This window comes from Anser cygnoides, chromosome 4 (genome assembly GCF_040182565.1).
Source record: "Anser cygnoides isolate HZ-2024a breed goose chromosome 4, Taihu_goose_T2T_genome, whole genome shotgun sequence".
Classification (NCBI taxonomy): domain Eukaryota; kingdom Metazoa; phylum Chordata; class Aves; order Anseriformes; family Anatidae; genus Anser; species Anser cygnoides.
The window spans coordinates 29,506,808-29,522,585 of NC_089876.1; the positions used below are offsets into that span (position 1 = coordinate 29,506,808).

At 37.1% G+C, this 15,778-nt stretch overlaps 1 protein-coding gene across 4 annotated transcripts in view; it reads left to right on the forward strand.

Moving 5' to 3' along the window:
- Positions 1-15,778, forward strand: part of TRMT9B (tRNA methyltransferase 9B (putative)) — a 118,392-nt gene that overhangs the window by 37,298 nt on the left and 65,316 nt on the right. The window lies entirely within an intron of this gene.

The window sequence follows — 15,778 nt, forward strand, 5'->3', positions numbered from 1 at the left end:
TGTGTTGGTTCCTGTTCATTGCGAGGTTAGTTTTCTTAGTGGAGGAAAAAAATATTGAAGCTTTCAGTTAATCAGCATGCACGATTACGCATCTTACGCGTTTCCTGCTGGAACCGCAGCAAGAGGATAGAATCGTAGAGAAGGAGGGAACTTCATAATGAACCTTGGCACGTTTTAATTAAGCCAGCCACTCGGCAGCGGCAGTGATTGCTCACCGCCCCGAAGGTAGCCGGCCGGTTGCCGTGTAGGTGCTGCCGCCCGCTGGCGCTGTGAGGTGAGCGGCCATTTTCCCCGGGCCTCCTCACGCCGCCATGGGGCTGGGATCGGGGCCCAGGCGGCGCTGGGTGCCAGGGAGGCTGGGGATGTTTTCTGAAACTGTGCAGGAGCCAGGTGCAACTCGTCTGACAACAGCCGTGGGCTTGTCTGACAAGTGCTACGTTAACGATTATGGAGCTTTATTAAGTGTTTAGATCGATGCTTTCTCTTTTGTTGTTGTTGCAGTAGCAGCGTTTTTTGAGAGTGGTGTATATTTGGGCTGGTGATATTTCATTTGCAAAAGGCTTCTTATTCAAATCTGTCCACTTTAGCCATGTATAAATACAAAATGCCACTCCTCTGTATGAAAAGTCTATCAGTTAATGTATGCTTTGACGGTAGCAACGAGCCCACCCTATGGCATGACAATGCCAGGCAGATCTGAGATGGTTACCTCAGCATTTAGAGACCTTCTGCTGCCCTCCTATTTACCCAGCTGCCTCGGTCCCTCTCAACTCCGGAGCAAACAGATGAGCTTGAAAGCATGCGCTGAAGGTCAACGTGTTTTGAAACTGCAGTGAAAGTATTGCAAAATCCAGGCACATTGGTATGGAGCATTCTGCTGGAAGCTCCCATAGCTTGTAGACTAAGATTTGACTGGGCACTGGCCTCATTGCAGCACAGTGGCTCTTAGAAATGTTTTAGGCTTTAATTACTCTTTAGATTGTTTTATTAGGATGCAAGTGATTTAATACAAAGAAGCACATCTTTTTAATGCCAGCATGTATGCAAGCTTTGTGGCTTTTTACTGTTTATTATCAAACACATTTTAAATGTTTGTTTACTTTAAAAAGAAGTTATCTAGGCTAAGATACAGGCTATATACAAATACAAAGTATTAGATACTGTAATTATTAACAGCCAGGCTTTAATTAGCAGCCTTTAGCAATCTTCTAGTTTATTGCTTTCAATGTTTCAGCTGTTGTGTCTTTATCAAATTTCACAGTCATATCCTCTACCTCAGATATGGGCTTCTGTTACAGGCATCCAGGACTCCCTCTTGTTATGTGAATTGTTATGGGAAGAGACAGATACGAAGATGAACGGTAGATTTTTCTGGAAACTAAGAAGGAATATTTCTATACAAGTAAAGCCTGGGAAATCTAATTCCCTGCAGGATGAGTCTGTTTTCTCTGAAGCTGTGATCTAATAAAGAGTAAAATGACAATAGAATACAATCCAGCATAGCTATCTGGGTGAGTGAATCCTTTTTTCTTGAAGGAGCTTGCTGTAAAAAGTAAGTTACTGTCCTTTATCTCCATTTCTGGAGGCTAACTAAAGCAGAGGTGAAGGCTAGCAGGTAAATTATTGAATTTTTCATTTAATGGAAATAACATTTTCAGTTTCTACTGAAATGAGCTTTTTGTCCTCATTTCAGTCTGTCAGGCAGAGTTTAAAATTTTCTCAGCATATGAGTAGGAGAGTCCAAGATGGAGCTGGGTGGGTGCTGACTTACTGCTCTCCACAATAAATGCTTCAGGTGCTGGGTGTAGTAATCCATTACATCTCGGTGCAAGAGATCAGAACTTTAGTACTCACACAGAGCGCCGCTGACACTGCTAGGACTTCTTGCGCAGTTTTGGTGTGTCCTGACTCACGGGTGCAGCGTGGGGACAAGAGGGCTCTGCAGCCCCCAGCCCGAAGCACAGACATACAGGTGTGCACGCCTCAGCAGGCTGTTCTTCTTGGGCGGGGGAAAGGCGATCAGGAGCATCCTGTGTGTCGGGGGGGCCTTTCTGGGTACGGTGCTTTTGCAAATCGCACGGTGCAGGTAACGGATGCTGTGGTTGGAAGACAGAGGTTGAAACAACGCGTTTTGAATAAATGTAGTTGCTGCTGTTATTTAAAAAGCAGTGGAAGAAGCCGCTCACAAGGAGATAAGAGGCGGAAAACGAGCGAAAGAAATCCAAGCGCACAGACGCCAGCTGTGCCTAGTTCGCCGTGGGAAGCTGCGCTACTGCAATCCTGCCACGGCGTGGTGCTCAGGAAAGCTGCGAGCCGTGGGGTGGCTGCAGGGGGCTGCCGGGGACCGCTAGCAGGCTGTGGACCGATTAAAAAAGCAAATGATTTGCTAGAAATAGAAGGAAAGGCTTCACTTTTCAATCATTCTGTCGCATGAGCTTTTTCCTACTCAGCAATAGATTATTCCATTACTTTACGTATCCTTGGGAAAAGGACACCCAGTGGCTACAGCACTAGCATGTTGTTTTTTCTCATGTTAATTCAATATAAACAGCAAATCAATAAATCTCGAGTCACAAGAGTGACTTTTAAAACGTATGGGATACAGGCTTGAGTGTTTCTGACATCTTTGTCACTTTATGATCTTATTTTTCTGTTTCTGCTTTCTCTTCTGCCTTTTGATAACCGTGACTTTTTCTGGATGTTGTTGTTTGCTTTCTGTCAGCCTAAGGATGTGGCTTTACGCCTGATTTTACTAGTGGCTGATCCAGATATTAGCCCTGGCCCCCTCCCAGCTGCACATTGCCACCTCCTTGCTGGCAATTACCACCCCAACGGCTTATTCTTAGCAGTTTTCTTGATTGCTCTACATTCTAAAATTTTGTACTTAAAAAAATCTATTTTATGATGGTGATTTTACCCTAAAAACTTTATGCTATTCATCTACTTTTAAATTTAGGGTAGTTGGACAGGTCTATTTTAGAGAGTGGTGAAATAAATAGTCATCCTGAGCAGAACTGAGATAATGGTAACTACAGCAGCAGCAGCTTCAAGGATTGCTTACATAATAATTGATAATTGGAGACATGGACATCTCTATTCCCTATATATGACACTATATGTTTCCTACATATGACATTTTTTTTGACCCATAACAATATTATATGCTAGCTCAAGGCTAAATTTTGGCAAAGGAACCTTCTAACTCTTTACAGGAGTTTGTTCACTCTCAGAAACGACATTTTTTCACTTGCCAGAAGCTGCCAACCATGCAGGACATTTAGTGGTGTCCCCCTCTCTGCACCTTGTGGGCTGGGTATTTGAATCATTTCTGTGTTTGCAGAAATGAGAGAGGCTTTCGAAGCACATCACAGTGCTGATGCACTGATACTGTCTTTCAGGAACAATGAGATATCTGTAGAACTTTTGCTGTTAGAGATCATAAAATCAAATTAATGATCCATATCACTAAATGATAAATATATAGATATATTAGTGTCAGGATTAAGTACTTGTGAGCAGCGAATAACAAGGTACTCTTCAGTTTTGACTCAGATAATATTGACTGTGGTTAGTACAAAGTTTGGTTGAACCAATAGTTTAAATTACACCTTTTCTGGATATCTAGGTTGTCACTTTTGATATTATATGTACACCTGTGACACTTGAAGATGAGGATTTGTTGATAAGTAATTTTTCATAAAACTGGGGCTTTTCTTCAACTCCAACTTCAACCCCAAATTAAGAAGACCATGCAATGTTTCCTAAAACAAACATGTGCGTAAAGATTATGTACATTTTTTTTTCTGAATTGTTCATTACAGAAACTAATTACATAATTTATTTTGTATTGCTCTCATAAAATAATAAAGAATTTTCTGAAACACTGAATATGATGGATTTTTTTCTTTTTTCCCATTGTCTCCGAAATGAATTTATTACTTTTCTAAATATTTTTTTTTAGCATGACTGAGCTCCTTTCCAGATAGCATAAAACATGCAGTCATTTAATATTTTTACTAAGGCTTTCCTTTTTCCTTGAGATGTATAAGCTTTAAATTTTTTCATTTAATGAAATCTTAGTTTTTTTGGATTGTCCAGTGTTATACAAGAGTTGATTTGGTGAGAGAACTGAGTAAGATGGAAATTGTCCTAGTATTTTAAATATAAAGGAAATAATTTGAATTCTCAACAGAAAGAATTAGTAAGAGTGTGCATGAATTTATCTTGGTTAATTAAAGTGTCAGACAAAAGTGCTGAAAATAACACATCTTTATGTTAAAAGCATGGTTTTTAACTATGGCTTCCTTTTTTTTTTTTTTTTGGGGGGGGGGTGGCGGGGCAGATAGGGGTGGAGAAGAAGAGCTGAAATTAGCCTAAAGTTGAAATTTCATAGAATTGTAGAATGGCTTGGGTTGGAAGGGACCTTAAAGATCACCTGGGACCTTAAAGATCATCTAACTCCAACCGCCCTGCCATGGGCAGGGATACTACCCAGTAGATCAGGTTGGCCAAGGCCCCATCCAGCCTAGCCTTGAACATCTCCAGGGATGGGGCATCCACAACTCTATTTCAGATAGCTGTGATTTCTGAAATTTGAATCTTAGCACAAGCTGCATGTTTCCCTGAATGTAACAAACATAATGGACCAGTGTGTTGCAACTGGGGAATAGGCAGCTCCCTCATTCTAAGATTCATCCATTTTATGATTTACATTTTTTCTCTTAATTGTATAACACAGGCAGAGACTATTTACACCTTTGTAAAGAATGATTATTTTTTCCTTCTATGCATGCAACAAGTAGAATTTGAATATGGGCTGCTGGCATTCCATAATCAAAATTCTCTGCTTTAGTTGGGGAAAATAAGCTTACCAGAAGACAGAAAAATAGGATATATCAAGAGCAGTTACGTGAGGTAGCGTTATATTCTTTCCATTCCTTGCCCTGTGCTTCTCTCTTAATATCCTTTATCCAACCTCATAAATTTTCTCAGAAAGAATAGTAGCAAAATTAGTCCACATAACAATTTATAACTTGTTTGTAGTTCTTACTTACTTTCCAGATCTTGACTGATGGATAACCAGAATGTTTGCTCGTTTGCATTAAATTCCCTCTGTCATTAAATTTCCCATTAAATTACACCACTATTCTGAACAAATTCTAGAAACCTGTATAGATTTCCAGAATTATTTCTTTCTTTTGAAAGCATGCTTACTGTAGGGTTGGAATATTGGGTCTGGGAATCCAAAAGGATATTACTGAGAAAATGAGAAGTCATTTAGAGGTCAATCCAAGTATGGTTACTGGATCCTGTAAAACAGAAGGGCCTTTCTGGTAAAGCTTGAGTTATGTATGAGATATATCTCATTGATTATCTTTCAGCCAGTAGACATTTCAATTTTATTGGTAGCATTACAGAGTAGTCTAACTACATTGTAAATTGCAAATGTAGTTTATCCACAGTTTTGTCTAAAGTTATTTGGCAGCTTTGTCTAAGCCAGAAATGCTATTGTGTTACCTATTTTCCAAGTATTTTATTTTTAATTTGTTCTTCTGACTTACTTTCTGTTTGATTTATACCAATTATTTAGCTACGAGAACGTGCAGGACCTTAAGATAGCTAAATAAAGCATGAAAATACTGAGTCATCTTTATCCAATCACTCACAAACGTATTACTGCCCAAAATAGCATGCGCTTATAGCTGCATTTGGTATTCAGCATGAAAGTCAGAAGAATTCAACTATCAGAACACCCGATAACAATTGATGCTAATTTTTATTGATTTCCAGACTTTTTTTCTTAAATATCGTTTGTGCTCTCCGTTTCAGAGCTCAGTAACATTGCTGTAACAGGACCAGGTTAGATTCTCGTCTGGTTGCCACTACAATATTCTGCAGTTGCTTAAGCACTAAAGCAGTTTCAGAATTTTCAGGCTTCTTTGATTGCCACAGAGAATAATATTTTGCTTCATGCTTTGCCATTTGGCAGCTTTTTCATATTAAATCCAAAATGGATCTAACCTGCTATGGGCTTTTGCCTTTCTCTTTTTTATTAAAAAAAATATATTTTTTTGGTTGCTTTTTTTGTTTGTTTTTGTTGTTCTTTTAAGTGAATGAATTACTTATTCTATTCTATTTTCAGCCAATTATGTCACATATTGCATAAGATCTATGCTCTCAGTTGTTTTATTATCAAGAGAAGCAAAATTGCTGTTGATCAAGCAATGGGAATTCTGTAAATGCTTTCTGAGTTTAATAATGATCCAAAAGTAATTCCAGTTGGTCTTTTGGCACTTGAGTTGCTTTGGAATCCAGCCAGTATTTCAGAGCTTCAGTGACCAGAAGCAATTCAGCGCTGCAGGCCATTTTTAGGATTTAAAAGTTGCTGTGGGTGGCTCGCTCATCTCTCTCTCAATATTCAGGGGATATACCATGTCCTGAACATTTTCCTACAATATCATAAAAACTAGAAACATCAATAGCAGCTTTTTAGCATTGATTAAAATTCATGTTGGTGGGCAGAGCAAAGGAAGGCTTTCTCTGCTAGATTAGAACTTCTACCAAAACATTTCTGGGACATTCTGTCTTTCTGCAAATATACTTCCTATTAAAAATGATATTTCATCAGTAATTGCCTTGTCTACCCACTACTTGCGCTGCCCCCCAGGTAATTTGGCACTAGTAAGCTCTCCATCTTGAAGGCTACTGGAAGGAAGTACACATTGGATCGGGGCATGGTGAGTTTAAACCAATGAAATAAGCTAATGAAATATATCCGATGGGAAATGGCATGTGATAAAGCAAACATGTTTGTTGGAGATTATATTGGTCTTCCACTAAAATATAAACAAAATCTTGTCACAGGAATACTGATGTTATTGGTGCATCTTTATTTCCTGTTTCAATTAAATACAATTTCTGATAGTGACAGGAGCAATCCTTTTAGTTGAACACCTTTCTTGATGTACTGCTGTATTCATTTCCATTCAGCTCTTTCTAGGGAATGTATACAAATGCTGGCATAGTTAGGAGTAAAATTCTTATTATATTTACCCAGTCCTTTCAGGAGTCTGCGCCAAGGGACACTAAAAGAGGGGAGGAGCCTTTAGCAGTTCATTTACCTTCTCCAGGTTAGACACTTGGCTGCTTCTGATGTTTTAAGAAAGGCAATCTTCATGGGCAACAGCTGAGATTTTTTTGAAGTTTGAAATGCAATATACATTGAAGTTGTTGTATTTTCTTTCTATAGTTCAGAGAGTATTTACTAGATCTAGAGCATAAGACGCCGGCTTTGGGTTCTACAGGTTGCAAATTTTGACACCATACCTGAGAGAATCAGAGCCATCAGCAATAAAAGGCAGGAGAGCACAGGGATGTGCCATTGTCTCCTGATTGCTTCCACTTCCTCCCAGGTTGGTCTTTTTTCACAGGAGACTTTGGGTTAGGCTGCAACAGAAGTGTGGGCTTGCGAAGAAAACCCAATAAGGAAAAAAAAAAAAGAAATATGTCTGGGATTCTCTTTTTAAGTTAAGCATTCCAGTAGGTCCATAGGCCCCAAGTTAACAGTGATGCACTGATTCAATTATCTGTAGTCACTAGTTGTCAGTTTTTTATTGAAGAGTCTTTCTGAGCAGACCAAGTGAAAATATTTATGATTCATACCTACCCTTTGTAATTACCGCTTGCAGCAATAGCAATCAATTGTTTTCTGTAGGCTTGGTACAGGAATTTGAAGACACCCATTTTGTCTTTTCTATCTCGCAGACTATACATGCATTTTGCCCCATATATATCTGAATGGAAAAGCTGTTTCATTTTTTCATATAGGTGGTAGTACAGCCCTTTGGTGAACATGCTGGTCATACACTTCAGTAAAATCATGGAGTGGTGTTCCTGTTGTTGCTCCAGCTACCGCTGGATTCATTACTCAGTGAGAATTAATCCACATCTATTCTCCAAATTGCTCTGTTGTTAAAAGCTGGAATCTTTCTATGCATAAAATTTCTATTTCCCCTTTCTATTTCCCAGCAAATTGGCTGAAGCAAGTAAATGGAATAAAAGGAGATGAAGGAAAAAATGTAGAAGTAATAAGAGGTTGTGTGTGAAATTGTAGATCCTCAAATTCATCATCTGTGCTTGACTTTTTTTAGCTCAAGCCCAAGCATTAGATTGCATGGAACATTAGAAGGACAGTAATTATGGATATGGTATGAAGAAACCCAAAACTGAAATATCAGTAAGTGATTTGTAAACAGGGATGGAAGTTGTCCTCAGCTCTGCTATAACCAGCCTTGCTCTGTAAGAAAAAAACTTCAGAAAAAAGCTAATGAAGATGAATAGTAGTTAATGCTTTATTTATTTATTAATTAGTCTTTCCTTTAAGGACATCCCAGTATTCCTGATAACTACAGACAGTAATCATTTTGTCAGCAAAACTGTCATAATGGTTTTAGAAACATGGAAGTGAACATTGTCAGGATTAAAAACATTAAAAGCATTCTGAAAAAAAGGATGTAATTAATAGTGAATTATTTTGATCATGAAAATATTTAGATGTAAATTGTGTTACAAGTAGGTACCTGAGTCAATATATGTATTTGCTGTCTTGTACAGAACATCTGCAAACAAGCTGGCTTTCGGCCTCTTCGTGTGGAAAGCTGTGGCTCATTTCTTTCTGTTGAGTCTTTGTGCCTCTGACTGGTTTTGGTCATCTTATTTTCTGTTAGCATAGTTAAAATTAATTGATAGACTTGTTGCTTTACTAAGCTGCTATGCATATCAGTATCTTATACCAAAGTCTATTAAAGGAGTTAACATTGAGGGGCAACATTTACAAATTCCACATCAAACCAGTAGCAAGAAAGGTGAGGCTGAGTCAACTGACACAGAAATAGTTAAAATTTTCTAGCACGTTCATTCACGGTGAAGTTGATTTTGTTGCACTTAGAAATGACTTATATCATTTTTTCAGTTTTGGAATTGCAAATGTAGCCTCAATTCAGGTTTCTGCACTATCCTTCTATTGTTGACATGTTTACATAAAACTGAGCTAGCTCAGGAGCATATACAAAATATAGACACACCCAGAAAAGCAGAGCTGCTTCTGTTATTCTTGTTGAAATTATCCATAAAAGAAGCTTTTGTATTTTTATATATATATTATGTATTATGTTTTGCATTATTTTATAGAATATACTGAAAATAGCAATCAACAAAGCTATTCATTAAAGATGTTACAGAACTGCTTTTGCATTAATGAAAAGTTGAAGATAATCTCTTATAGCCAAAGTACATTTAAATATAGGTTCTCATTCACAAAATACACTATTCTCTGGTGAAAATAAGGTTCCTCTATATATTATATGCTTAACCTGGATGCAAAAAGCAAGAAAATAAAAGGCTGATGCATCAAACAGTATTAGCTATCCCTTATTTTAAGCAAAATTCTGGTCCATGCGGGTTGTCTCTGTCAGGAAAAACATGAAATCATGTTTGTTAAAGGCAATCCCCCCATTTATTGGCAAAGAATTAAAGGGGAAAAAAAAAAGCATACCTGTTTCCTTACTCACAAGAAGAAAAACTCATTCTTAAGCATACCAAGAATTTCAGTCAACACTTAAGTTAAAAAATGTCATTTCTTATGATAATTCTATGACAGCACAGTTTTAACAGAAATCTTTTTTTTTTTTTTTTGTGGGAAAACCCCCCAAAGGGTTCTTGCCCTTCTGTACAATTCCCCACCCTCTTTTTTTTTTTTTTAAGCTGTGTACATGGCTTGCAACGAAGATGCAGATAGGAATAAGCAGCTGGGGGCAGCAGAAACAAGGCAGGAATGGAATTGCAACCTGAATGCTTTTTATAAATGCATTGTGATGTTACTTTCCCCTTATACTTCTAAAGCTGCGTTCTTTTTTTAATACCTTCCTCTCGCTGAAGCAATATCCAGAAAAGGTCCCCTTAATTTAATGAGATTTTACATAACCTACCTGTAATCTAAATTCCTCTTTTATTCAAGACCTATTCCTCTCTGCAAGAATTACCATTGCCTTTCACAGAAAATGCTGTTTCCCAGTAGAGATGACAGTCTTCCAGTACCTACTGTTCAGACTCATTGATCTGCCAGAACAGAGCATCTTTCATATCTCACTGTACCTGCAAAATCAAACTCATTCGTATTAGAGCAGGAAAAATCAGGCTTTGAATAGGTAACATGATGACAGATGTATAAAGATTAATATCTCTGGAAGAAAGCCTGTGTCCTCTAAGCCAAAAATAGTGAATATGGGGCTAATGGTGATTTCCATTAGACAGGACTGTTCACATCCATGTCAAAAAAAGTTCATCCTGGATCTGACTGGCTACATGTGGAGTACCTCTAGGCACATTTTTTTTATTTTTTTAATTTGTGCTTTTTCTACTGAAAATGTGTGCTGTCATGTAAGGGTTATGTTGTGGCTGCTAGTGTGACATTCGTAAGATGATACCAGGGTTATGTACTGCATGCAAGGAGTACGGAGTTTGAGGGTAGTGATGTTTGAGGTCTACTGAGGATGAGTCTGTTGGGATACTGTTGGAGGACTGTGAATGGAAGAAAGAGGCAGCCCTGGTGTCATCTTGTCCATAAAACATTTAGGTTAAAGTCCTTGGAAAAATATATCTCTGGACTGCATGCAGTCATTACCTTAGAGGAACTAGTTAATTTGCTCCAAATGAGACCCTAGGCAAAAGTCAGATGCATGCAGTATGAGTAATCAAGGGACAAGCTGAGAGCTTGTATCATTTGATGATTTAAATGAACCCCATGTATTGCTCTGATTATCTGGTATGCATGTATTTCAACTGTGAGAAATACCTCTAATCTTTTCTTAATCTGCGGGTGCAAGGGCTGATTAATAAAGAACACCTGACAAAATAACAGATAACTTCATGAAGACTAGGATATTAAAAATATCCTAAGGGAATATTCAGAAAAATCAAAAGCTTGTTTTCTTCATAATGCTGTTAGGCACTGAAAGTAAAACAATACATATTGCATTAAAGTATCTTACTGGCTCATTGCAGCATGAATAAAAAACAATCTGATTTGCAGCAAAGTTACTGAACTGCTGGCCTGTGAACTGTCCAACCTGAACAATGAATTTGTCTCAGGCCTGTATAACTTGGTATATCATGATACAGTATGGCAACTTGACATACTCATAATTATAGCCGAATCATATTAAGCTATGACAACATTCACTACCATATATAGTATGTATCTGTAGTAGAGTAGGAGAAAAATATTAAGTATAAGCATGAAAAAATCAGTTTTAACACAGCATTTTATTTCATAGGAAACATTGAGAGTACTCAGATTTGTTCTGAAATGGAATGAGGTCTGATTTTTGATGTGCCTTTGTTTCCTGTGAAGTGGAAATTTGAAGTGCTGATCAGCTCTATTTTTAGGGGAACTTTGTAACTGATTAGATCCCAGACTAATTACTGGATCTTGTTTTCAAAAATCCAGGAAAGGAAGCTGTCAATTTGAGTTCCTGAAATCGGTTTCTGTATGTGTAATGCTGTTTGTACATCTTTGTAGTCAATCTACTCTTAAGTCAATCATCTTAATGTATATGTAAATTTGTTTTTGTTGATTTTTGTTGATTTTTTCCCCAATCATAAATGTTCCATACATTGCTTTCTTCATTACTTTTCCACTTAGCATAATCTGTACGTGAGAAACCATGCTAAAACTGAAGTTCTTTTTGGAGTCAGAATCATGAGCTATTGGTTGGGTGTAGTGTTTTTAGATATCTGTGTAATGTACAAGCATATACACAACTAGCTGAAAATTATTCTGCTAAAACCTTCTGTCCTGAATGATTTACGTGATTAGCCTGCACACGATTTTCAAGGTTTGACCTTTCAGCTGCAGCTTAGATACTTATATTGACAAAGATTGTTAAAGATGTGACTGTGCAGTTTCCTTATTCTAGACAATGTCAGAAAGAGTTAGGAGATTCATGCTTACCTGCTTTCAAATTCGTATTAAATGAAATGTAAATCTAACAAATTTTCCAACTAGGATTTCAAATTATAATTTAACTTTTCTTCTAACATAAAATGATAACAGCACCTCAGTCTAGTAAAGTACAGGCATGAACATTTTTGCATTAGTTATAGGCTTACCTCTGCTAATTTTGTTATTGCTTGAAGGAGTAATAAGACACCCTCTCCCCCCTCCCCACCCCCCCAACAAAAAAAAAAAAGCTCTGTGTGAAATACATCCAATGGAAATGGAACTTGGAAATATTTACACAGTATTTTTTTTTTTTTATATATATATATATATATATATAAAGCCAGTGTGCTGAGAATTTATTAGCTGTCACTTGTTGCCAGCAGAGGACACTTTTTTATCTCCCCCAAGCCAAATAGGCCAACTCTATGTCTTCATCCGACAAGCAAGCGATATGCCCAGACTCTAGAATTATCTATGGTAAAATGTTTTACTCAACAAAGACAGCCTAGTCAAAAAATCTGCTGGTTATTTGATCTCAAGATCCATGCTCTATATTTGTCCTCTGAAACCTTTTAGAGAACGTGTCAGTTGGTTAAAGACTTGGAAGTGCATCAAGTACATCCATTTTTCATACATAGTAAACTCTTGCCAGGAAAATTTAATAAAGTAATTTGGCTACTGCTGAAGCAGAAGAATGTTGGTTATGTTGGATGCACTCTGCATATCTAGCCAACATACAATGCTGGCAGCTGGTTCTTTTTCGAGATAAACGGATGATTTAGACTTAAATGTTTAAATGATCTATATGTGCATACATTTATGCAAAAAAACATAAAAAAATAACATGAGCAGCAGGGTGACATTCTAATTTTCTTGTTTATCTGCTTATCAATTTTAAGATATCATCACCCATTGATTAAAAAGAAACTGATCCCCATAATAACTTACAAGGTGTCTTAGAAGTTTTTTTATTTGCATTCCAATCATTCCAGATTTTCATCTGCAATGGCAGAACTGCATTATAGAAAATTCCTGTCACACAGAATTCTGTGGCAAATACTTTTCCACTAGATAATATTAACTCATAAGAACAAAAGCTCGTTCTGAAAGAGGATGGTTCTGCTGAATTGTTTTTGCTTTAGACCTCTTTAATTTTCAGTTTCTTTACAATATTACTGCTTTGAAAAGTGTTTTAATGTTAATTATAATGAAAAATGGTCAAGACTCAGAAGTACTGACAAAATTCTCAGTTTAAAATTTGGATTGACCTAATCTAATTGCCTATTATGGAGACTGGTAAAAAGAGGAAAGAGGGAGGGATTTTTTAATTTGACTTTTTTTTTTTTCCATTTTAGTTTGAAGATTTATTTTGGCGTCAAAAATACCTTAAGTATTGGCTTGAGGTTTCCAAGTGATCCAACAGAACTAACTATATACCTTGCTGGCCACTGAAACTGTCAATGAAAGTATTGCCATAGCCATTTTTCTCTTTTGGCCATTATTCTTGCATCTCCACAGTGGTAATTTGATTGAGGAATGCCATATGTGAATGTTTTCTATGAAGCCTTGTCATGATGGTCCAGTAGAATCATGGCACTTAGTACATGTAAGGGCCATGAACAATGTAGAGGTGAGGTATATGTTTAGACCTACAAAATTTTCATAGTTGTTGTAAGGGTTAGTCAGATCTTTAGGTGATATTAATGAACAGCTGCGTTGACTTCCTGGGAACATATTGGCTCTAAGTGAATATCTCAGAGGATAACAGTATTTTGAAATTCCATTGACCATTTTCATAAATAACTTATAAACAGCTTTTTCTGATCTAGTATAACTTTATTAAGGAAGCTGCATCAAAACTGAGATCAGATTTCAAATAATTTCTGGAATATATCAGCATGGGTATTTGTAGAATGGGAAATGAGGATTAGGAAATTGTATAGATATATGTGCATTGTCATTACAAGATAGGAATGTGCAAAGGTAGAAGGGTATTGTGATTTTCAAGTTTTTCTATGCTATGTCTATTATCGATAGCTATGAAAAAAAAAACACCACACAAATGGTGGTTTTGTATTTTTCCTTTTCCCTCTAGTGCAGGGATGAGAAGAGCCCAGATTAGAAGTCAAATGTTGTAAATTACATTTAGCTGATACAATAAATGGCAAATTAATGTCAGATGTCCAGAATTCACTAACATGTAATAATCTGTGTATTTGTAATTCTCATATAGCAGTTTGTTTTTAAAAGTTGTGACAATGAAACTATTTTATCAAATCTAAGTGTGGTCTTTCAGGTAATTTGATGCATTTTTATGACCCTCTTTTTTCTTATTTGTGGTTCTCTATAAAAAGAATTTTGATATTATTACTGGAACTTCTAATCCATTCAAGTGCATTTGATTTTTATTGTGTAATTTATTGATACAATCTTGAGATGCTTTAGATTGTAATCCTTGACATGCTAGAAAAGCAGGTCAACAAATATAAATCTTTTTTAAGGCAGGAAGATGAAAAAGATACCCAATCAAGGAAAAAACAAGTGAAATGGCCTTAGAGAAAGCTCCCTGGGAGAAGCTGCTGAGTCTCTGCTTTGTTAGGCTTTGTTTTCTTCTGTGTTTTTTGTTTTTTTCTTTCAATTAAATTTTGGCATACTAATAAGATAAAAGCCTTATTTAACATTTTACACCTGCAATCTTCACCAATTTTTGGTCAGATGATAACATTCATTTAGTGAAACGCCCAGTAGATTGTCAGGTTAGTTATTTAAGTGCTAACTTGGTAATATACAGATTATTAAAATATTTTCTTTCCAACGATCAAATAACCATGATATATTTAAGTAACCTTTAAACAGTTTGTCAAGCTGGCATTTTTAATTGCTCATTGAGCAGCTGGATTGATATGGAAGCACACTGTGCAAGTTTTCAGAAAAGACTGATGTCATTGACATAATTTCTCACTCCTTCAATTGCTGGGATATGGTGAGCACAGTGAGGTGAGTACTTGTTTGAGCAGCTGCTGCCAATAAAGTGCTTGTCTGAATGCTGTGCTAGCTGCTGGAAGTTCCGTAATCATATTACCACAGTATGTGCTTTTCTTTGGACAGAAGGAAGCTGTAAAGCCTTAAGCTGAGATCCACTAGTGTTCTATTTGCTCTTATGAACAGACTGTCTCTGGTTGGGCTACATTCAGTGTAGGAGCTATTCAGAAAGCAAAACCTGGCATGATATTTTCACCACATCCTTTCCAATCCAGCTTCAGAAATGGGTCTCGTTAATGTAGGAATTGTCCGTACAGGAGAAGTTCAGAGTTGCCTGTCCATGCTCTTTTTTTGTATGGAGGGAGAGCTTCCCTTTATGTGAAAGAGTAGCTGGAATGCATGGAGCTCTGCTTTGGGGTGAATGATGAGCCAGATGAGAGTTTATGGGTAAGGATTAAGGACAGAGCAACACGGGTGACAGTGTGGTGACTGGCTGCTAGAGAACACCTGATCAGGAAGAAGTAGATGAGGACCTTCTTTAGACAACTGGAAGGAGCTTCATGTTTGCAGGCCCTCTGATATCTACTGGAATTTTGTGATTCTGTAATAGTTTTGCTACTGAAGATGAGTAGCATACCAGTGTACAGTCACATGAGCTGTAAATGACTCTTATACACAGTAAGGTGTTTAAATATGGCTATTGTCTGCTTCACTGTTCTGGAACTATAACGCATTTTCTGACTCAGGCCTTTTGTCTAACACTCTCTGTTGGGAGACAAATTGTAACCAACTTCA